At 50.4% G+C, this 23,931-nt stretch overlaps 1 pseudogene; it reads right to left on the bottom strand.

Annotated features, from left to right (window-relative positions):
* LOC120381687 overlaps positions 1-23,931 on the bottom strand; it is a 377,258-nt pseudogene that overhangs the window by 43,953 nt on the left and 309,374 nt on the right.

Genomic DNA, 23,931 nt, shown 5'->3' with positions numbered 1-23,931 from the left:
CAACCCCCGAGTTTAGAGATTCGTTAAAAATTATCGCTAATGGGTTCGCAATTTCACTCACCAATTCCTTTAATATTCTACGATGAAGATTATCCGGGCCGCCGGATTTACTACCGTTAAGCTGTTCAAGTTTGGCTTCTACCTCGGATACTGTAATTTCCAACCCCGCGCCTTCTTCCCATCAGTCACTCTGCCACTATTCCTAAGCCCTTCATTAGCCTCATTAAAGTCCGAGGCAAAATACTCGTTTAGATATTGTGCCATGCCTAGTTTATCCTTAATCTCCACTCCGTTTACAGTTTTAAGCGGTCCCACTTCTTCTTTCTTGGTTTTCTTCCTATTTATATGGCTAAAAAACCTTTTACTATTGGTTTTAATTCCCTTCGCAAGGTCCATCTCTACCCGGCTTTTGGCCTTTCTCACTGCTTCCCTACAACCTCTGACCTCAATAAGGTAGGTTTCTTCACTGATCCCTCCCATTTTCCACTCCTTGTACGCTTTCTGTTTTTTCTTAATCACCCCTCTGAGACACTTGCTCATCCAGCTCGGTCTAAAACTGCTACCTAAGGACCGTTTTCCCTTTCTCGGGATACAGGCCTCTGACAGCTCCTGCAACTTCAACCTGAAATAATCCCAGGCGTCTTCCGCCTTTAGATCCCTAAATATGTTAGTCCAATCCACTTCCCTAACTAGTCGCCTCAATTTAGTAAAGTTAGCCCTTTTGAAATCGTAAACCTTAGTCTCAGATGCAATTTTGTTTATCCTTCCATTTATTTTGAACCGAATTAGCTCTTGATCACTCGAGCCAAGGTTGTCCCCTACAACCATTTCCTCAACAAGGTCCTCACTACTCACCAAAACCAAATTTAAAATGGCATCCCCCCTCGTCGGTTCAGCTACTACTTGATGAAGGAATTCATCAGCTATCACGTCTAGGAAAAGCTGAGCTATTATTATTACTAGCATTTGTTCCCCAATCTCTATCCGGGAAGTTAAAATCTCCCATGATCATACAGTTCCTATTAGTATTTACCTCCTTAAAAACATTAAAGAGCTCTCTATCCATCTCCAGGCTAGATCCCGGCGGTCTATAGCACATGGCCTGATTCTTATTTTTCACATTCTCCTTTGGCAGAAGAATTGGTCTGTGGCTCTTGAATTACACCATCTAATTTCCCAGCTTTCTCCACACACAGTGTTTTTTATGCTCCCTCCCTTTATACCAGACTCACTAGGTTCCCTAATGCCGCAGGATGTGCTTTCCTGACATCTAATGCTGCTGAGATCCTGCCTTCAGTGATATCCCTGCCCTTCCTGGCCCTTACTCCACTGAACCCCCCAGCCCATGCTTCCTGTTCCCAGCTTCCCCTGGACTCTCTCTTTGGCTCTGGACCTGTCTGTCAGCAAGAAGCAGTGCCAGGGACACTTGCCCTCTGTCTGGAGTCTTCACTTTCTGGGAAATGCAGTTCCAGTCTCTGTTTTTTAGGAGCCACTTTGATAATGAGTGTCTGGCTGTGTGTGTTCCCAGCAAAGATGGGGATAGTTAAATCCCTCCTAAGCAGAGTGTTCTGCACCTTTGAGCACCTGGGGAGCTGGCCTGCCATTTTATTGTTTAAAATGGACTGGGGTTAAACTAATAGAATGTTTTTTATGATGATAAATGACCTATGAATTCCCCTGATCTCCTTTGTTTTCTTTCCCTTGAGCAGGGTTTCCAGTTTCCCAACCCTCTGTGATCTTCCAGCTGGAAGGAGGGGAAGAGCCGTGGGTCCTGGATCTCCCTGGTTCAGTGGAAAGCGAGATCCTGGGAAGTCCCTGCACAGGTGAGGAAACATTAAACCAACCCAGAAACTGTAAGTGCCTGAGAGAACCTGCTGGGATTCCCCACACAGACTCTGTGAGCTCAGGACAGTCCCCAGCAGATCTCACTCCCGCTTCCTACAGATGATGATTGACACCTTGGCTGGAGCTCCCTCCTTCCTACTGAGTGTTTGGATGGGATGTGGGCAGGGCCGGGCGTGGGAAATGGCACCTGGGGCAAACTTGCATTTTGGTGCCCCTGGATCCCATGGGCTCCTAGGCAACCCACGTTCCCTTCCCCCCAACCTCTGCACTGTGTCCCTTTGCCCCAAATGCCTGCTCCCCCTCCTGCACCCCTAATCCCTACAACCCCTTCATTCCTAACCTCTGCCCCCCTCGTGCACCCAAACACCTGCCCCCTCCTGAGCCCCTAACCCCTGCACTGTGCCCCCTTCACCCCAGCCCTTGCACTCCACTCCTGTGCCGCAGTCATTAATGGTCTGGAGGATGGCGTGGTCTGCACTGTCAGCAAGTTTGCAGATGAAAACCTGTCTTATGAAAGGAGACTGAAAGAGCTTGGCTTGTTTAGCCTAACCAAAAGAAGGTTGAGGGGGATATGATTGCTCTTTATAAATATATCAGAGGGATTAATATTAGGGAGGGAGAGGAATTATTTAAGCTTAGTACCAATGTGGACACAAGAACAAATGGGTATAAACTGGACACTAGGAAGTTTAGACTTGAAATTAGACGAAGGTTTCTAACCATTAGAGGAGTGAAGTTCTGGAACAGCCTTCCAAGGGGAGTAGTGGGGGCAAAAGACATATCTGGCTTTAAGACTAAGCTTGATAACTTTATGGAGGGGATGGTATGATGGGATAGCCTAATTTTGGCAATTGATCTTTGATTATCAGCAGGTGAGTATGCCCAGTGGTCTGTGATGGGATGTAAGATGGGATGGGATCTGAGTTACGGCAGATAATTCTTTCCTGGGTGCTGGCTGGTGAGTCTTGCCCACATGCTCAGGGTTTAGCTGATCACCATATTTGGGGTCGGGAAGGAATCTTCCTCCAGGGCAGATTGGCAGAGGCCCTGGAGGTTTTTCGCCTTCCTCTGCAGCATGGGGCACGGGTCACTTTCTGGAGGATTCTTTGCAGCTTGCGGTCTTCAAACCACAATTTGGGGATTTCAATAACTCAGACATAGGCTAGGGGTACAGTTTTGGGCCCCACACTACAAGAAGGATGTGGAAAAATTGGAAAGAGTCCAGCAGAGGGCAACAAAAAATGATTAGTGGGCTGGAGCACATGACTTATGAGGAGAGGCTGAGGGAACTGGGAATGTTTAGTCTGCAGAAGAGAAGACTGAGGGGGGATTTGATCACTGCTTTCAACTGCCTAAAGGAGGGTTCCAAAGAGGATGGATCTAGACTGTTCTCAGTGGTAGCAGATGACAGAACAAGGAGTAATGACCTCAAGTTGCAGTGGGGGAGGTCTAGGTTGGATATTAGGAAAAACTATTTCACTAGGAGGATGGTGAAGCACTGGAATGGGTTCCCTAGGGAGGTGGAGTCTCCTTCCTTAGAGGTTTTTAAGGCCCGGCTTGACAAAGCCCTGGCTGGGATGATTTAGTTGGGAATTGGTCCTACTTTGAGCAGGAGGGTGGACTAGATACATCCTGAGGTCCCTTCCAACCCTGATATTTTATGGTTCTATGCAGCCCTTCACTGCTACCCCCTGCACCACTCTCCTGTGCCCTCAACCCCTGCACTGTGCCCCCTTTGCCTCTAACCCCGGCATCCCCCCCTGCACCCAAGTGGGGAACCTGACCTGGATGCACAAAGCAGCTGGCATTGCTGCTCGCTCCCCCACTGGACTGCTGCTCCCCCGCCCCACACAGCCCTGGGGGGCTGGGAGAGGGGAGCAAGGAGCGACGTCAGGGCTTCCTGCACCCAGGTCGCTTTCCCTGCAGGCTGCGTAAGGGGAGGGCAGGAGAGCAGCTGCTCCTGATGTCTCAGCACAGCCCAGGTGGGGAAGTGACCTGGATGCAGGGAGCCCTGGGGGTGTGTGTGTGTGTGCATGCACGCACTGTCTCTTTAGGAAAGTTCCCAGGGTCAGGAGCCTGAACTAGGCTTGTTCAGACAGAAGCAGCTGCTGGCAGCTCCGGCCCCAGAGAGGCAGCAGCACACACAGATTCCCCCTGTCCCGTCACCCCAGCTCAGTGGAAATCAGGTCCCCGGGTGGGGGGGAGGGGATCACCCCACCATCAATCAGCACCTCCCCCCTGCAGAGCAGTCAGGAGGATGCTCCCAGTCGGGGGTGGACGGGGCGACTCCGGAGGTGAACGGGGGGTTGGGGGGACAGGAACAGCAGCAGCTGCACACGTGGAGCAGGGTGGAGAGGGGCCCCTCTGCTCCGGAGCAGTCACCTGGCTCTGACGGCTGGTCGTCCAATTTCCCCCTGCAGCTCAGGTCTATCCCACTCCCCCACGCAGCTGCTTATCTGCCTCCCTGTGCCGCTTTCATCAGCCCAGCGAGCCTCTCGGCAGCAGGGCAGGTGGGACTCCAAACCCTGCGCCCGGCACCCCCTTGGGTACGGCCCCCCCTAAAGGCCGGTTCTGGGTGGGGAGCAGAATTGATCCCCTCCACTGTCCCCTGTGGGGAAGAGTTAGGGGGAGTTGAGTCCCTGATTTTTATTTTCTGTCTCTCCAGCACTTACTTGGGTTTGTTCTCTGCCTTTCCATCCCCAATTCTGAGATTTCTCCTCTCTTCTAGCAGGTGATGGGGTGGTGAGGGAGAGCGAGGAGCAGAATCCTCACCAGGAAGATGCTGAGCTCGCCGAAGTGCATGGGGAATTACTGCGAAGATCCAAAGGGAGTGTGTCCAGCCCCCGTGAGCAGGGAAAAGCTGGTGAAAGTTACCTCAGACCAGAGAGAGAGCAGGGAAACCACTCAGAGGAGAGAGTGGATGAACCCATTAATTGTCAGGGAACTCACAGGGACCTCAAGGAAACTACGTCCCAGGAGAAAATCCTCACGGAAAAGCGAGAGACTACGTGTAGTGAGTGTGGGAAAAACTTCCACTACCGCTCAGCCCTTATTCAACATGAGATAATCCACACGAAAGAGACACCCTACGAATGCTGTGAGTGCGGGAAAAGCTTCGTTCAGAGCTCAAACCTTATTATCCATCAGCGGATCCACACAGGAGAGAGACCCTATGAATGCAGTGAGTGCGGGAAACGTTTCACTCACCTCTCCTCCCTTCTCTCTCACCAGAGTCCACACGGGAGAGAGACCCTATGAATGCAGTGAGTGCGGGAAAAGCTTCTCTCGGAGCTCAACCCTTGTTACACATTAGAGTCCACACCGGAGAGAGACCCTATGAATGCTGCGAGTGTGGGAAAAGCTTCACTCATAGCTCAGGCCTTTCTAAACATCAGAGAATCCATAAAGGAGATAAACTTCATAAAAACCTTCTCTAGAGCTGTCAGGAGATTTTTTTTTTCTTTAATTCTTTTGACAGTTCCCAGGCAGTGAGTGTTAAGGCTGTTTGCATCTTTTGTACATTGTGGTCCCTCAGCTCCCACATGAGTTGCCCACTTTTGAAGCTCGCCCGTCTTTGGGGTGGATCCTGTGGTCCTTTGTATCAACTCCATTGTCCTGCGAGTCATGGGAGTGGGTGTCCTTTCTACCAGGAATGTCATCACCCCAGGTAGGGGAGATGGAGGCTGTCTTCAGCCAGCTATGTTGAGGTAAAATCTACCTGAGCCTCATCACTGTGGTTGCCATGGAGTTAGCTAGCTTGAGTTCACTTTCCTGATGTAAAAAGAGAACTATTCTTGCACTAAAGACATGGGCCATGGAAAGTAGGTGGAGTTATCTTGCACATTGTCTCCTGATCTGACCTAACCACTGTCACATTTCCTTGTCTAAACAAACCTGGAGATTCACATTTGTACTCCTCCTCCCAGTGCAAAGTTATTGTTCGAGTTGCCACATTCCTCTTTGAGGACAGATTGTCTCATTCCCAGTTGTTCTCACATTACCCTGGATTGTGAAGAACAGCAGTTATTTTGTTGACTTTTTTCTCATTTAAAATATATTTAAATATGATGAAGAGCTGGAGCAGTGTCAGGGAAATAAGGGTCATTTTAGGCTCTGTGACACTGGAAGGAGATGGGGCGACTCAGACATTCCATCCTTCCCCATCACCCCAGAACTGTTACCTTGTGCCTGAGCCATTCAGAGTTCACCCTTTCATATTCCTTCACTTCCCAAAGTGTCCGGTGAGGTAGTATTCTTAGCTGTCTGTGCTTGGGAATGGTGCTTGTACGTCTTTGATCCTAAAGTAGAGTCAGTCTGGCAGGAGATGAAAGTGTCACAGACTTGGAAGGGGATTTCAAATGGATCCCAGCATCATTCAAATCCCCTTTTCCCTCTATTAGCAAAGCCTCTTCTGGAAAGGTTGGCTGTTCCCGCCCCCATGAAGATGCTAAAAACTTTTGTAAATAACACTAATGAGACAGCACTGAGTGAAGCAGGTTTTATGGGAGAATCTCTCATCCTGATTCTGAGTTACCAGATGTAACCTACTCTGGAATTTCCCTTTAAATGAAAATGAAAGTGGCTTCTACCTCTCTATGATACGGGTTTTCTATTTTTCATGAAGGCTCCTTGGTCACATAACTGCCCAGGTATTTCTTTGCCAAGGTATTTGTGACCCAGTCCTTACAGGAGGTTACTCCTGAAGAGATCGCCTAGCTAATCCCAACACTTGGCAAATGCTGTCCGGGATGAGGTGCATCCACCCTGCATTGGCACTGCTAGTGTTAACTGCACCCTGTGGGCTGAAGAGGCCACACACCCTCACCCTCTCTGGGCATGCTCCCACTGGAGACAGAGTATAAAAGGGAGCAGCTCAGCTCAGCCCAGCCTGGGGAGAACAAACCTATGTTGTTGGCACGGGGTGTGTGGGGGGAAGCCCAGGGCTCGGTCGGCAAGAGCATGTGGGGGGGAGCCCAGAGGTGGGGTAGGGGCAGCCAAAATTTTTTTTGTAGGAGCGGATCATTATTATCCCTACTCGAAAGAGGGAGAAGCTAAGGCTGAGAAAGAAGAATTGACTTGTCTTAGGTCACACGGCCAGTCAGTGGCAGAGTTGGGAATAGGACCCAAGAGCCCTGATTTTCAAACTAACCATCAGATCTTGAATTTCATACATTGAATGACCTGAATAAAGTGCTCTCACATGAGCTCCAGACCAACAACAGTGCACAGTAATTATTCAGCAAGTATTTGAGGAGAACTGCAATGTTAGAGAGAATCATGAACTGCTCAGAGACAATTAATGCAGAGAAGCCGCAAAATTCATCAAACATAGAACTGGTTCTGACTTATTTCCCTGGTCTTAAAAGAGAACAAGGACCTGAGTCTCCTCCCTGTCAATAACCCCCTGCTTAGCCAATCGGGGTAGAGACTGAGGACGGGAGGCTGAGGGTTCTCACCAGAGAGCCCAAAGGATGGCCCAGGTCACTGGTGGGGATCACTGCCCGAGCTCTATTTCAGCCTGTAGAGGAGCAGACTCACCCCTGCGGCACCTCCTGCTGGTGACTTCCAGGAATTAGCTCTCCCAGCTCTGGAGCACACTCTGTAGGCTGGTGATCCACTTGAGCTTTTCACCCCATGTCCCTCCCAAGACCTGGTGCCTCTTTATCTGAAGTGATGCCCCCTGGCAGTAACTCCTTTCTCTCAGAGTCTCCCCTTGTCAGGGGAACCCCCAACCACTATCCCCACCTCATCTCAGTACCAGGCTACTGCCAGTCATTGTCTAGCCCTGCACCCTGGGGCAGACTGCAGTATCAGCCACGCATCACTGGCAAGGAGGGTTTGGACCTGCTGCCTTGGCCTACCCCTGGGCTGCCCCCTGCAACCCCCAGAACCTATTAGCCCTTTGCTAGGCTGCAGCCTGGGGCTTTCCAGGCTGGAGCTCCCCAGCTCCTCTGCCTTTCCCCAGCCCTGCTTCACTCAAGTACCCTCTGTCCAGCCCCCTGCAGCCAGGTCCTTCTCTCGCTACAAGCAGAGGGAGACTGACTGGGCTCCTGGCTCACAGCCTCTTATAGGGGCCAGCTGGGCCTGATTGGGGTTTGGCCCCCGCTGAGCCTGCTTCCCCCAATCAGCCCAGGCTCCTTGCCCCAGCCCCAGCCCTCTCCTGGCCTGTTTTAAGCCCCGAAGGGCAGGAGCAGGTAACCACACCCCCAACACTGCCCCTATACCGGCTCCTCTCCAATTTCCTGTTGCGTTTCTGGCTGCACTTTTCCCCTCACCTCCTTCTCCACGCACTCCCTATCCGTGGCCCCACAAAGTCGTGAGACCTCCTGGTCAACCTCCTCCTCGCCCTGGCAAAAATGGCCATCTACGTGACCAGGGAGAGGCAGTTGGCCAATGGGGACTCCTGCGACTGTGGGGCTTGTTTCGATCCTTAGTCCGTTCCCGTCTCCGGGCGGAGTTCCTCTGGGCGGCGTCCGCTGGCTCCCTTGATGCCTTCGAGGGGCTGTGGGCGCTGTCCGGGGTTCTCTGCTCGGTGTCCCCGTCAGGCTCCCTTCTTATGACCCTTTGACCGCACTCCTGTCCCTGTTCTTTTATTAGTTGTCCCCCCAATTAGTGGGTTTCTGATGCCCTGTTGAACCTCCCCTTAGGCTGGGGGGGGGGATCCGTTAGCATGGGGCGGGCTTCCGCCCGCCCTGTTTCCCGGAAACCCAATAGATACAGAGCTGCAGAGCCCTCCCCCACAACACACACACACACACATACCTACCGGTGTTGGGAGGGGAACAGGAGAAAGTACAAAAGAAGCAAGAGACGAAGAGAAAGGAGGGAGGGAGGAAAAGGTGAAACAAAAAGGACAAACCCCAATGTCCCCAGTGATTCTAAGGCGGAGTTCCTCCCAGGTGTGCAATAAAATTCTGCCTCCTTAAGCTCGTGTTTTCCATGCCTAGAAAAAACTCTCACCAGATGGATCAACTAAACAGGTTTCAAACCTCCAGGAGGCTCTTACCTTCTAAACAGGGACGGCTGTTTTCTAGTAAAATCACTAAAAGGGAAGGAGAAAACTCGAAAGAGGTTCCTCCTGGTGCTCACGTCCGTGAACCCGAATACTCTCTCAGTCCTCAGAGAAAGACCTGGAGAAGGAGACTTGCTGCAGCAAAGCCACAGGGGTCTCTGAGGTTTCTCTGGCCCCTCGCCCCGTCCTGCCTGGCTGATGTCAGCATCTCTCTGTGAGGTCACCACCTCCCCACCACCTTGGACCAATAGGCTGAGGTCCTGCAAAAGGCCTTTGTGATGTCACTGCCACACCCCTCCCTCGCTGGGCTAATGTCCTGCCCCTGGCCAGTGACGCTGGGCCCAGGCTCAATGGCAGGTGTCAGAGCCGCGGCATCAGGAGATGTAGAACCTTCGGTGGGGCCCCCGCCCGGGAAGGAACACGGTCCCCCCGCACCAACGAGGGACACCCCTGGTAGCTCGGGTCCCAGCCACAAAGCACCGGCCGTCGCCTCGACAGGTTGGGCGGCCATCAGCAGGATGCCGTCCACAGCTGGGCAGGTTGAGGATTCCAAGGGACCCTTGGAGGCGGGAGCGGGCGCAGCAGGAGGGACACTGGAGCTCGGGGAAGGGGAGCTGGGGTGAGGTCGGCCAGGGCGAGGCCTGCTGGCAGGATGTCGTCCTCCCCCAGGGTTACCGGGGGTCAGACCCAGGGCCTCAATCTCCTCAAAGATAGAAGGGAGCTCACCCCCCACCACCCCAGGGTCCTCCCCCACTCGCGCCCGAGGCAGCGCTCACATCGGGCGTTGCAGGGGGCACAGGCGGCAAGGAACAGGGGGGCCTCATTGGAGGCCTCCGCAGGGAGGGACTGCGGAGGAGGGATGGTGGTACCTTCCGGTGCTGCCACATCTTCCCCAGCCGGCACTGGCAGATGGGCCGACCCCGTGGGCAAGGTGGAAGGCTCGGTGTCTGCAGCCCCCTTTCTGGTCTTGCGGGGGGCTTCCGTGTCCGGTGGCACGAGCGGAGCCCGAGCCTGCCGCTTGCCCCGCTTACCCTGTACTCGGGTCCAGCCCTCCATGGCATCGCCTGCGGGTTGGTCGACAGGGGTTGGGTCAGGGGGCAGGGATGATGGTTTGGGGGCTCGGAGAGGCACAGGTGGGACAGCAGGAGGGTGGGAAGAGTCCCCCTGGGGAAAGCCCCCTCCCACACCCGGCAGTACCCCTGCCGCACCCTCCTCCACAGGCCCCGCCAGAGTGCAGGCAGCAGACGCAGGAGCAGTGGTGGGCTGAGGAGGAGGAGGGGTGGCTCTGGGCACAGGGCGGGCAGGGGGTGCCGGCGATGACGGGGCCGGCACCCTGCCGGAGCTCAGGGGTCCTGGGTGCTCCTCCGTGCCGGGCCAAAGGGCAGTCCCTCCGAACGTGCCCCGTCGCCTGGCAGAGGTAACACCGGGCCTCCCCCGTGGAGTAATGCACCCGGTAATGGGCCCCCTGATAGGGGACCAGGAAAGACCCCTCGAGTGCCTCTCTGCCACGCACCGCCGGCAGCAGTTGAAGCTGCACCTGCCGGCGGAACGAGAGGACATGACAGAGGGCGGGGTCTTTGCAGCCCAAGGGGAGAGGGCTCATAACAGAAAGGGGCTTCCCCAGGGTAGAGAGGGCGGGTAACAGGGCGGCATTGGGAAGGAAGGGAGGGATGGAGGTCAGGACCACAAGGACACCCAGGTCCTCCTGTTGTTCTAGGGGGACGAACACGCCCCCCCACTGCCACGACCTTCTCCATCGCCTCCTGGGCGGCGGCCTCCGAGGCAAGGAAGACGACCACCTTGCTGTACATTTTGGAGGCCGCCACGATGGCCGTGGGCCCCACCACCCTCGCCAATGCCCGCACGTAGGTCTCCACGTGGGGCGAGGCGGGCACCAGGAGGCAGCGGACGCCGTGCTTCCGGGTCAAGGTGGGGAAGGGGCTCCGGCCACTGTAGATGGTACCGGAGTCGGCGGTCGAGGGAGATGACATAGTGGCAGGCGGGGGGCCGCCGCCACCTGGGCGTATGCTCTGGGGGCAAGGGGAAGGGCACCCACAGAGCTGGTGGAGGGGACAGCGGGGAGGGGCGCCGCGGCCGGTAGCGGGGCTGCGGCAGCGGGGGCAGGCTCCGCCATGGAGGGCTTAGTCTTCCTAGCGGGGCCCTTTGCCTTCTTTTAGCCCTGGCCCTTTCCGCCGGCTGGGGGGGGCTCCCCCAGAGGCAGAAGGGGCGAGGGATGTGGCAGCAGCAGAGGGCACCCCGTCGCCCGCTGCTGGCGGTGCCTCAGCGGGCGTGGTGGCAGGTGGTCCGGCAGCGGCAGTTGAGGTCGAGACTAGGGGGTTTTTTGGGGGGAGCAGATGGGGAGGGGACAGGCATTGTGCCAGGGGTCCCACCCGCTGCGTCTCCCGCCATGCTGCGTAGGGAGGGAGAGAGGGAGGGGGAAGGGGAAACAGGTCACCACTCCTCCCTGCTAGGCTGTGGGCAGGGGAGGAGGGTGCCAAGATGGGAGGGGCAGATAGGGGAACTATCAAGGACTGGGCGGAGGGGGGGGGTCAATCACCAATACAGGATCGAAATCCGGCTCCTCTAGCTGCACTAGGGGAGGGGGAGGGAAGCAAGAGCAATGGGGGGTGCAGTGCAATAGGGGCAAACTCAAACAGGGAGAAGCAGGGGTGCACGAGGGGAGGGGCTAATCAGGGTGAGGGGCCGCGGAGGGAGGGGAGCAACCAGGCTGGGAGTGGGGCAGAGGGACCAAGGGGCTGGCTTCAGGGCTGGGGCAGGACAAACAAAGCTGCAAAGGGAGATGGGTGGGGCAGGCCAACAAACTGAAGCTGGGTGTGGGGAGGTTACGAGGGGCGACGGGGCAGGCAACAAGGGGCAAAGCCAGGGGCCAGTTGCAGAGGAAGGGGTCAGTCCGGGGGCGGGGCGGTATGTGAACCCACGAGCACTCGTGCAAAGTCAATATGGGGCTGGCTGCTGCTGGAGGTCCAAACGGTGGCAATAGGGAGTGGCAGGCCAGGCGAGCAGCTGAGTCCCAGAGGCAGATGGTAAGTGGCCTGCGGAGGTAGTGGAGGGGGCAGCGGTGGTGGTGGGGCTGGGGGGGGACACAGATGGACCAGGGGGCAGGCTCCACGCCACACCCCCTGTGTGCCCCACACACACAGTCTGAACCCCACCACTAGAGCACAGTTAGAGAGTTACTTAGTCTGCGATGGCCCCCTCCACAGTGGTCTCCAGAGTCCTGTGCGCTCCCCAGCAGCCAGTGGTCCTCGTAGTCCTCTTCCTCCTCCAGGCTCCAGCAGCTCCCCAGGGCAAACACAGCTCCAGCAGCAGCAGCTCCTCCGCCAGCAGCCCCGATGGCCAGGCAGGAATGACCCCCCCAGGTGTTAGCTGCAGTGGTGGAGGGGTCCTGGCTTCTCCTCCAGCGGTGGGGAGGGGGCAGGCCAGCAAGGCCCCACCCCTCGCTCCGCAGCAGTGGCAGCAGCAGCCCCGGAAGGAGCAGTCCAGCCCGCAGCAGCAGCCCAGGGCGAGGGAGCTCCAGCCAGCAGGGCAGCCCGAGAAGGGGGGAGCCCCCAGCCCGCAGGGCAGCCCAGGGACACAGAGTACTCCCGGCAGTGGGGTGCTTACCCTGCTCCTGCCCTGCGGGGCAGAAGCAGCCCAGGAGAGGGCTGGGGCTGGAGCAAGGAGCCTGGGCTGATTGGGGGAAGCAGGCTCAGCTGTGGCCATGCTCCAGTCAGGCCCAGCTGGCCCCTATAAGAGGCTGTGAGCCAGGAGCCCAGTCAGTCTCCCTCTGCTTGTAGCGAGAGAAGGGCCTGGCTGCAGGGACCCAAGCAAGACACCTAGAGTGGGAGCAGGGATGGGGAAGGGCCAGAGGAGCTGGGAGCTCTGGCCTGGAAAGCCCCAGGCTGCAGGCCTGACTATAGGCTGAATAGGTGCAGGGCTGCAATGGGGCAGCCCAGGGGGAAGCAGAGGCAGCAGGTCCAAACCCCTTTGCCTGTGATGAGTAGCTCATACTGCAGTCTGCCCCAGTGAACGGGGGCTGCATGGAGACTGGGCAGTAGCCGAGACTGAGGTGACGTGGGGATAGTGGGAGGGGGAGACCCAGAACTGGGGGGGTTCTGCCAGGGGGTACTGCCAGGGTAAAAGGGGCACCGGGGTCCTGGGAGGGACAGGGGGCCAGCTGCGGTAAGGCAGATCACCGGCCTGCAGAGGGCGCTCTGACGGCTGGAGAGCTAATTCCCAAGAAGACCAGCAGGAGGCGCCGTCAGGTGCGTCTGCCCCCGCTTACATTGGGGAATTGATTCTATGACAAGAGGAGACGTAACCTATCCCAAAATGATCTCCCTCCTTCAGTTCAGTGACAGCCTGAAACGTTACTTATCCCGGCAGAGCCGGAGGATTGAAAGCAGCTACATCAAATCCCTGTGTAGCTAGCAGGAATGAACACAAACACTCCCTGCTATCTGAAGAAATGTTTAGTTTTACCCTTGGTAAACTAGAAGTCTAAAGGGAAGGAAGGTGGTGCCATATATAAAGAGTGAAACACAAAACAATTATCATAGTTATGCCCATAGTGACTGCAAAATATTTCTATATTCTTCTTATCCTCAGTGTATTATTTTCTCTGGCGTCCATACATGGACTATACCTTGACCAAGAAATTTGAATCTCGATAAAATAATATACAGACAAGCAATAGGAAAGTGGAAACTACAGTGATAGAACAACAAAGAAATGAGGATTTCAGACCCCAGCTATTGATAAGTGAGTTGTTGCCAGACAGGATGCTATCATGGTAGAGGTTGTGGATGCTGGTTGCTTAACTGTCTGGCCCCCAGGGCAGGATTTTGAGGGTCTCCGAATGTCAGCACCCATCTTTTGTTTGCTTAAAACGCGAGCAGGGAGATTCCAACACCGCAGAACTCATGGAACTCCAGGAAACGTGTAACTTTAGGTCCGGGTGAGTGTGCCTAAAAATCAGCTGTGCTGGAGAAGGTCTCTAGGAGTTGAAAGAGATGTGCCATCTTGGCCTCCCTAAAGAGTGTCATCAAATATGATGAAAACTAGCATTGATAAGTCACATTCTTTGTAGTGTTAGGATTGTGGACTGGTCCAAAGTGCCAGTTTTAAGACTCTTTTTTCCTCTCTCTTGGGTGTTCTGGTTTCTGCATAGAGACGTGGTTTCAAATCCCACTCCTGACATGACCATTTTCTTTTATCTGGACAAAATGGCCTCACTTCAATCTCCTTTGCAACAATAGAGCACCATTTGTTTAGCTTTTCTATTCCAGTAGTTGTGAGAGACGTTCCAAACTAGGGGGAAACAGGGTCTTTTCTCTCAACCGATCAATTTTTGTCTTCCTTCTTTCCAAGCCATTTTCTCAGATACAGCCGTATTTCCCACACTTTTTTGTTCAGCGTTCTTTGCTTTATGAAATTTTAGGGTCATCATTTAATTGCCACACAACTGTACTTATGAAGTGAAGTGAAACACAATATTTTTTGGATATTCTTGCAGAAGAGTTTTGCTTTCTGACCTGGAATTGAACAGGGGCTACCCAAGGGGGACAATGCTACTCCCTTTTCTTGCCTCATCCGAAAAAACATACATTCCTGATGCCCTTTGTTTCCTTGCCCTTTTTAGGGTAAATTTACACTTCTCAGAAGTAGAATCCTTTACAAAACCACTCAAAATCTCAGCTGTGTCGTAAGCAATGGCTTCCGGAAACATGCCCAGCTTTTCTTTAATTTGGTGACACGGGTCCAGGCAAGGGACTGGATACAGGCCTGGATCAGAATCTTCATTACCAGAGCTAGAATTTCTATTTAAAAATAGCTATTTTTCTGTTGCTATTAGATTTCCAACACTGATTTCATTTTATACACATTTTTTGCATCTATTAAGGATAAATTGAACAAAAATACCACTTCTCTTTCCTCAACACCTGCATCATGAAGGGGAGCATTCCGAATAGGAAAGATCTTCTGTGGGGCATGGGTTACAAAAATGCTTCGGGAACCAAATACATGGGCACTTTGCCAAGTTAAAAATCACTTAATGTGGAATTCTCTCCCCAAATCATCTGAGAAAATACTGACTTAAATAATTGAACTCCACTGTGATCATATGCACTTCCCTCAGTTAGTTGGGGTTCTGCTGTTGTTCACCATTTCCGAATAGAGATTTTAAATCACTGCTGTTTCTTTGTTAGCATGTGCAGTAAATTGGAGAGTTCTCCACTGTTGACAGAACTGCACTTGAACTGTCATCATGGAGGGGTGGGAAAAAGCAAAGCTGAAGTGACAAATGAGGATTTTAGGAAATGGTCATTTGTCTTCAATTCTCCAAGAAATCTGAGCTACGTCCTATTGAACTGAACTAATATCCAATTGGGTGAGCAAACAGCCTTCAGGAAAGAGAGAAACCCACATCACAGAGAGACAGAATACATGGCAATGAAAGTATCAAGAGAAATTCCAGAGCAGGTTACATCTGATTAGTTAGAATCAGGACAAGAGATTCTCCCATCACATTCTCCTCTGATCCATTCAAAGCAGCTTCACTCAGCACTCTCTCAATAGTCAGTTATATTATTTACAAAATTGTAAGCATCCCAGCATCCCATAACGGGGGACAAAATAGTCCTCTTGCAGGAAGTGGCTTTACCAATAGATGAAACCTGGAATTTAAACGCCAAATAATCACACTATGTTTGGGATCCATTTAAATTCCCCTTCCAGGTCTTTGACACTTTCATCTCCAGTCATAGCGACTCTGATATAGCAGGAAAGAAATCAAAGCATCATCGCCAAGCACGGACAGCTGAGAACTCTTCCTCATATGACATTTTGAGAAGTGGAGGGATAGAATGTGATGAAAATAAACTCTGCACAGAGAAGCCAAAATGTAACAGTTCTGGAGTGATGGGGAAGGAGGGAATCTCTGAACCACCCCATCTCCTTCCAGTGTCACAGAGGCTGAAATGACACTTTTTTCCCCTGCTCCTCTTTATTTAACTATAACATGAAAAATTCCCAATGTAACTGCTCTTTAGCACAACCCAGAGCAACGTGAGAACAACTGGCAAGGATTCAATCTGTATCACTGGCGACTCTAACAATCACTTTGCAATAGGAGGAAAGGTATAAATGTGATGCTCTCTGGTTCCTCATAAGAAGGGCACACTCCAGTTACTTGTGGGATAATTGAGTTGATAGAAAGGACAAATGGGCCCACCTCAAAAGAAGGCAAACTACAAAAGGCATAAATGGGCCACTCATCTGGCCAAGCTGAGGGATAACAGTGCTGCAAACAGTTCAAACAGATTAAAAAAGTTATTATGTGGGAATCAGGAAAAGTATGAAAGAAAAAAAATTGATAGCCCTAGAGGGTTTTATGGTGTTCACTGCCCTTGCAGATTCTCTGATGGCTAATATGAGCTGAGTGCCAAGAGAAGGTTTTTCCCACACTCACGGCATTCGTAGGGCCTGTTCCCCGGTGTGGATTCTCTGATGTCTAGAAAGGTGTGAGCTGGTAGTGAAGTTTTTCCCACACTCACAGCATTCGTAGGGCCTGTCCCCTGTGTGGCTCCTCTGATGAATAGAAAGGGTTGATGTTTGAGTGAAGGTTTTCCCACACTCACTGCATTTGTAGGGCCGGTCCCCTGTGTGGATTCTCTGATGAACAGAAAGGGCTGATCTACGATTGAAGGTTTTCCCACACTCATGGCATTCGTAGGGCCTGTCCCCCGTGTGGATTCTCTGATGTTCAGAAAGGTTTGATCTTTGAGTGAAGCTTTTCCCACACTCACGGCATTCGTAGGGCCTTTCCCCCGTGTGGATTCTCTGATGTTCAGAAAGGTTTGATCTTTGAGTGAAGCTTTTCCCACACTCAAGGCATTCGTAGGGCCTGTACCCTGTGTGGATTCTCTGATGAACAGAAAGGCGTGAGCTGCTAGTGAAGCTTTTCCCACACTCACTGCATTCGTAGGGCCTGTCCCCCGTGTGGATTCTCTGATGTCTAAAAAGGTGTGAGCTGCTAGTGAAGGTTTTCCCACACTCACGGCATTCGTAGGGCCTGTCCCCTGTGTGGATTCTCTGATGAACAGAAAGGGCTGATCTGCGATTGAAGGTTTTCCCACACTCACGGCATTCGTAGGGCCTGTCCCCCGTGTGGATTCTCTGATGTCTAAAAAGGTGTGAGCTGCTAGTGAAGGTTTTCCCACACTCACAGCATTCATGGGGCCTGTCCCCTGTGTGGATTCTCTGATGATTAAGAAGGGCTGAGTAGTCACATAAGTTTTTTCCACACTCTGTGCATGTATTTTTTCTCTTTCCAATGATGATTTCCTGCTTTGTTGTGGTTTCCTTGAGGTCCTTCTGAGTTCCCTCAGAGGAAATACGTTTACCCATTTTCACCCCCGGCTGGTTTCCTTGTTCTCTCTCTGGTCTGTGCTGAATCTCACAGGATTTTTCCTCCTCATGACTCCTGGACACATTGCTTTTTGATCTTTGCAATAATGCTCTGTGTTTATCCACTTGCTGAACATTTTTCTGCTGAGAATTCTGCTCCTCTTTCTCACATGCCATTGCATCACCTGCGGTGAAAAAGACAGAAACATCAAACAGGGATGAAAAGTGAAAAGCTAAAACAACCTAAGTGCTGGAGGGAGGTCAAATAAAAATCACAAACTGAACTCCCCCATACTCTTCCCAAAACAGGAGAGAGGAGGATCAATTTGGCTTTCAAATGCCATCCAAATTCTCAGGGGGAAGGGAGGAAGCTACTGCCTGGTGTCTGCTAGAATCTACGGGAAGCCATGAGCTATAATTACCCTGAGAATATTACCCCTGCTGGCAACAATAATGAACTGAGAGACCTCTCAAGGGCTTGGTAGGGCATCCCAGATGTTTCCTTCAGGCACTTTCACACTCAGAGTTGGTTTAATGTTTCCTCACCTCTGCAGGAAGATCTCAGGGTATGTTTTCCCTCTGAACCCTGCAGGTCTGAGACCCACGGCTCTTCCCCTTGTTCCAGCTGGGAGATCACATCAGGTTTGGAAAATGGAAACCCTGCTCAGATGAAAGAAAACAAAGGAGTTCCGTTGATTTCATAAAACTTTGTCATAAAAAAACATTCTATTAATTTAACTTTAATACTTAGTGTGACCCGGTGTGCCTGGGCTAGTCCTCACTGAAAATGCCAAGACCAGGGCAGGCTGAAAAAGGGAGAGCAGAGGCTCCCCAAACTGGTGGTTAACACGGAAGTTAAACTCACCGACCAGTCACCAACTGTGCTTCTGATCCCCCACACTGGTTATCGAGAAACTTGAAAAAGAAATCACACGGCCCCCTTTATTGCATCCCAGTTCTCTGGCTCCTAATCAGCACCGAGGTCCAGCACAGTGAGAGGTTATTTAAAAACTCTGCTCACATAAACAAAGTGTTCTTCTGACCCCAGAGTCAGTCACATTACCCGGTCAGTATAGGTTTGGATCTTACTCAAAATACTACGATGCCAGCCAGTCATTGGCATCTAAACTAAAGGTTTATAAGCAAGAAAGCATCTAAACTAAAGGTTTATTATAAAAGAAAAAGAAAAAGGGAGTTGTTAAATGGGAAAGCAGTCAGACACATTCAGAAATCTATACATCTGGTTCTTAGCAGTATTGGTGAGTTTCTGGCTTGAAAGGCTCTCTGGTACACATCCACATTATTCAGTCCTTTGTTCAAGCCTTCAGTTTGTAGAGAAGTTGCTCCAGAGGTAGGAAGGGGGATTGAAGACAAAATGGAGATGATGCAGCTGCCCTTTATATTCCTTTTGCCAAGTGGCTTCTAATTCCTGTGTCCCAAACACAAGCTTCACAGCACATGGCATGGAAAAGCCTTGGAGTTCTCAGTACACAGTGCAATACAGCATGGCCAGAGGGCAGCAGGAGAGGGTTAGCAGGGAGCCTTATTCCCTGCAGAGGGAAGAAAGTTTGCTATAGATTAACTAGAGCACCTGAAGCCAATTAGAGCCCCAGCAGTCAGTCACCTGATAAAGACCCTTGCTCCAATCAGACAGGGAAGGAGTTGGAGGAGAGGGGATTGGTGTTGGAGCAGAGAACAGTTTGAAGGGAAGCAGAGGAAAGTTTGGAGAAGTGCTGCAGTGGGCTAAGAAGTCCAAGACCCCAGGTAAGGGGCACCTGGCTTGTACAGAGGGAGGGCAGGAAGCCCCCACAAACTGAAGGGTAGGAGCGGGAAGTAGCCCAGGGGAAGGAACCATCAGTTCAAGTGGTTCACCACTATCCTCAGGGCCCCTGGGCTGGGACCTGGAGTAGAGGGCGGGCCCAGGTCCCTCCCTCTCCACTCCCCTCCTCAAGGACACTAGTGGGGCAGTTAATATTCCAATTCAGGGGCAAGAAATGGTGCCCTGAACCGCCCCCCCCCCAAGAAGAGAAAGCACGAGACCCATCATAATAGTGCCGGCAATTTGCCACAACAGGCATAACCCCGCATGTCTTGCTGACTCAATAGGTGTATCCCCTTAATCCTTTCCATGGGTTCATTGTATGGCTGATGACCCTGGCTGGGCCATCGAACAGGCTGGGCAGCGCTGATGCCAATATGTCTGGGGGTGTCACTCAGAAACACTGCACAAGTCTGGAATACAGATATACCCTACATATCTGTAACTCACAATACAAAGATAGAAACAAGATTATCATACTTGGAAACTCATAACATTTTCACTGACTCCTTACATGGCATATATAGCACGATTCATTGCAATTTCATCATATTGGTATTGTGATACAGCATGGCCAGAGGGCAGCAGGAGAGTGTTAGCAGGGAGCCTTATTCTCTGCAAGGGGAGGAAGGTTTGCTACAGATTAACTGGAGCACCTGAGGCCAATTAGAGCACCAGCAGTCAGTCAGGTGATTAAAAACCCCCTGCTTCAGTCAGACAGTGTGGGAGTTGGAGTAGGAAGGTTTAATGTAAATAATATAATATAATTAATATTAATATATAATACCCATATATATGTTGGGAACACACAGACATTTAACAAAGTTCTAGCCTTTCCATTGGCTCTTTTGGTCAGGTGCCCAATACTTTTTTTTTTTAAACCCTGTTGGCTTGTTAACCCTTTAGAGGTAGAGCAAGCAGAGAACTTGCACCAACAGGGATTTTACAGCCAACTGGCTGGCTGGGTGATTATAAAAGGGGGATCCATCCCCTCCCCTTCATTTATCACTGTAGGGCTTGTTAGGTACCATTTGAAAAGACATAATCTACTGAATATCCTCCTGTTAAACTGTGTAGCAACATTGTATGGAAAGTGATGAGATTTTACAGTATGATATTACTGAAAAAGCTGCAGCCCTAACCTTAAGTTTCTCAGAGACAGCAAGGCAAACAGCTGGTCAAATAGCCATTCTCCACCAGGCGGAAGGTGTGAAGAAGACATTTACATTCCATCACAGGGACACTTGAAGCTCGTATCTATGACAGCCTGTCACCATGACTCAGCTGAGAACTGAAGTGGTTTCTAGTACAAAGGACTGAATTATAAAAAGAGGTGAGGAAAATGCATGAGACTCTCTCTCTCTCCCCCTTTTCCCTCTGTTCATGACAACTCCTGAAGAACTGAATGTGGGCGGCAGGGGCAGGTTAGGGGGAGTCCTGGCTGAAAGGAAAAGCAGCCTGTCTCAGCAGATGGTGAGAGAAACATTTGTTTTAAATCCCTTTTAGCTTGTTAAGTTAAACATTAGTTTGTGTTTTATCTTTGCATTTCTTTCATAAACAATTCTGACTTTTATGCCTCATTACTTGTAGTCACTTCAAATCTTTTGTTTTTTCAGTAAATAATTTTGTTTCCTTTTTTTATCTAACCAGTGTGTTTAGATTAAAGTGTGTTGGAAACTCCATTTGGAATAACAAGGCTGGTGCATGTCATTTTCCACTGATGAAACAACAGATTTCATATGAGCTCCCATTGTTCAGGAGTGTGCTGGACAGTGCAAGATGCACATTTCTGGGGGAAGTCTGGGAGCAGAGAATTTTCTGAGGTTCTCCTGTGGGGTACTGTAATTTGTGAGTCACTGACTAGCAGCACTCAATACTGTGTAGCTGGGAGCGAGTTACACGCTGGAGACTGCGTGTGAACTGCCATGGGGTGGCTGCTCTCACAGTAGAGCAGTGTAAAAGGCACCCCAGCTTGGGGAACTGAGGGGACACAGCTGTTAACAGTCCAGATTGTACTGTGCTTAATGTCACAGACACTCAATTTCGAAGAGTCTCCTAAAACACACAGAAAGTAAATCCACGTCCCAGAAATCGAAGTCTCCCTGGCACTGCTTCTTGCTGACAGATGGGTCCAGAGACAGAGTCCTGGGGAAGCTGGAAACATAAGCGTGGGGCTCAGTGGAGAACGGGAACAGGAAGGGCAGGGATATTATTGAATGCAGGATCTCAGCAGTGCTAGATGTCAGGATAACACATATTGCAGCCCATTGGCAAACATAATCCTAAATATACATATAAAATGATGGGGTCTAAATTAGTTATTTCCATTGATTTATACAAGGGCAATAAGATATTCTCTGTATTACTGTCTATCCCTTTCTAAATAATTCCTAACATCCTGTTTGCTTTTTTGACTTCCGCTGCACACTGCTGGATGTCTTCAGAGAACTATCCACAATGACAAAAAGATCTTTTTCCTGATTAGCCTAATTTTGCCCCCATCACATTGTATGTATAGTTGGGGTTATTTTTTCCAATCTGCATCACTTGACATTTATACACATTTGCCATTTTGTTGCCCAGTCACTTAGTTTTGTGAGATCTTTTTTAAGTTCTTCACAGTTTGCTTTGGTCTGAACTATCTTGAGCAGTTTAGTATTGTGACGTTATTGATATAATCTGGGACCATATAGAACATGGTTGCAACCAAGGTCCTGTAGTGGCACCAAATCTTATGTACAGGGGGTCATCTAAGGTGTCTAAGACCAGGTTATGGGTTGCTGGTTATAATTATGGGGTCTATATGTATGTATCATTTTGTAGTTGAAGTTATGAGTATTGGCTCTATCCTCTGTGTATTTCAAACTTATGCTGTGCTTCTGGGAGACATCCCAGACAACTTGGTGTTAGCTCTGCTTAGCCTGCTTGATGGCCCATTAAGGTCCATCAGCTATTCAACTGACCCATTGAGAGAAGGTAGATACGCCTTGTAACTCAGCAAAGTATGCAGGGACTTGCCCATGTGACTCCAGACTCCATTTTGCTGTCATTTTCCACAGTAAGAACAAAGAAGTGTTCTTACACCTGGAAAAGCCTATAAAAGGCTGATGCCTCATCTCCATCTTGTTTTCAATCCTGCTTTTTACCTCTGGAGGAACTTTGCTACAAACTGAAGCTCTCAACAAAGGACTGACTGACCCATCCCAGAGGAGGATGTACTCCAGAGTCTTGATTTGAACCTGCAGTTTACTCCATCACTGCTACAAGCCTGAACTAAGAACTTTGCCATTACTGCATGTAATTGATTCCATTTAACCAATTCTAGCTCTCATCTCTATCTTTTTCCTTTTATGAATAAACCTTTAGATTTCAGATTCTAAAGGATTGGCAACAGCATGATTTGTGGGTAAGATCTGATGTGTATATTGACCTGGGTCTGGGGCTTGATTCTTTGGGATCGAGAGAACCTTTGTCTTTTATTGGGGTGTTGGTTTTCATAACCATTCATCCCCAGGATGAGTGCACGGGTGGTGATACTGGAAGACTGGAGTGTCTAAGGAAATTGCTTGTGTGACTTGTGGTTAACCAGTGGGGTGAAACCAAAGCCCTCTTTGTCTGGCTCGTTTGGTTTGGTTTGCCTTAGAGGTGGAAAAATCCCAGCCTTGGGCTGTAACTGCCCTGTTTTAAGCGATTTGTCACTCTCAGTTGGGTCCCACCAGAACTGCATCGTCACAAGTATCATCTGCAAACTTTGCCACCTCACAGTCTACCCCTTTCTCCAGATCATTTATGAATATGTTGAATACGATTGGTCATAGGACTGACCCTTGGGGAACACCACTCCTCTCCATTCTGAAAATTTACCATTTATTCCTACCCTTTGTTCCTTGTCTTTTAACCAGTTCTCAATCCATGAAAATATCTTCCCTCTTATCCCATAATAATATAATTTATGTAAGAGCCTTGGAAAAAATAACCAACTATACATACAATATGATGGGGGCTAATTTAGCTACAACGAGTCAGGAAAAAAGATCTTGGAGTCATCGTGGATAGTTCTCTGAAGATGTCCACGCAGTGTACAGAGGTGGTCAAAAAAGCAAACAGGATGTTAGGAATCATTAAAAAGGAGATAGAGAATAAGACTGAGAATATATTATTGCCCTTATATAAATCCATGGTACACCCACGTCTCGAATACTGTTTACAGATGTGGTGGTCTCACCTCAAAAAAGATATTCTAGCACTAGAAAAGGTTCAGAAAAGGGCAACTAAAATGATTAGGGGTTTAGAGAGGGTCCCATATGAGGAAAGTTTAAAGAGACTAGGTCTCTTCAGCTTGGAAAAGAGAAGACTAAGGGGGGATATGATAGAGGTATATAAAATCATGAGTCATGTTGAGAAAGTGGATAAGGAAAAGTTATTTACTTATTCCCATAATACAAGAACTAGGGGTCACCATATGAAATTAATAGGCAGCAGGTTTAAAACAAATAAAAGAAAGTTCTTCTTCACACAGCGCACAGTCAACTTGTGGAACTCCTTACCTGAGGAGGTTGTGAAGGCTAGGACTATAACAATGTTTAAAAGGGAACTGGATAAATTGATGGTGGCTAAGTCCATAAATGGCTATTAGCCAGGATGGGTAAAGAATGGTGTCCCTAGCCTCTGTTTGTCAGAGGATGGAGATGGATGGTAGGAGAGAGATCACTTGATCATTGCCTGTTAGGTTCACTCCCTCTGGGAAACCTGGCATTGGCCACTATCGGTAGAGAGATACTGGGCTGGATGGACCTTTGGTCTGACCCGGTATGGCCGTTCTTATGACCTGCTCTGTCCTTCCGAT

The sequence above is a fragment of the Mauremys reevesii genome, linkage group 14 (assembly GCF_016161935.1).
Source record: "Mauremys reevesii isolate NIE-2019 linkage group 14, ASM1616193v1, whole genome shotgun sequence".
Taxonomy (NCBI): Eukaryota; Metazoa; Chordata; order Testudines; family Geoemydidae; genus Mauremys; species Mauremys reevesii.
The sequence above is the reverse complement of the archived record's forward strand: the minus strand, read 5'-3'. Positions and strand labels throughout refer to the sequence as shown.